Genomic DNA, 685 nt, shown 5'->3' with positions numbered 1-685 from the left:
AGCACAACCATCATCATGTTGCCAGTTGGCTTGACCACATCGTTGACTCTTACCCCTCACAATCCTGCCATTTCAGCATTTCTATTTTCTTTTTGATTTGTCTTAATTTTTTTGTTGTTATTGTTGTTTGTCCCTTTTTGAGTTGACTGCTTTGGGTACTTGACACTTTACATTTGTATACGTGTGTGTAAATATATATATATATATATATATATATACGCACACATTAGGTGGTGATGATTTAATGCTGAGGTGTATTAGCTTACCAATCGGGGTTTCCTTCGGCTTGACGTCACATTTCTCACAGAGTGAAGCTTGTGGGTAAAAGAGAGAATCTACTATATGAATGTTAGAATATATTGAATTGAGAAACCCATTGGTCCTAAACTTAACACTTGATTGAGATATGTATATAGAGTTCCTGCCCAAAGGAAGAAGAGATACTATGTGGTTAACTTTGTGCAGTTCTGACAGGATCTGCCCTCGCGTGAGGAGAGGGTGCACTGTCTAACCAACAGCAGGTTGAAAGACAAAAAGCAGGGATAGATGGAGATGTATACGTTTGCACAGCTTTACTAAAGATATCCAACAGAGAGAGGTATATTTAAAGGAGGTTGTTGAGAAAAGGTGTGTATTAGTGCTTATTCCAATCTTTTTTGCCCTAGGGACCACGAAACCATAAGGC

The sequence above is a fragment of the Coregonus lavaretus genome (assembly GCF_964263955.1).
Source record: "Coregonus lavaretus genome assembly, chromosome: 6".
Classification (NCBI taxonomy): Eukaryota; Metazoa; Chordata; class Actinopteri; order Salmoniformes; family Salmonidae; genus Coregonus; species Coregonus lavaretus.
This window is presented reverse-complemented; position numbering follows the sequence as displayed.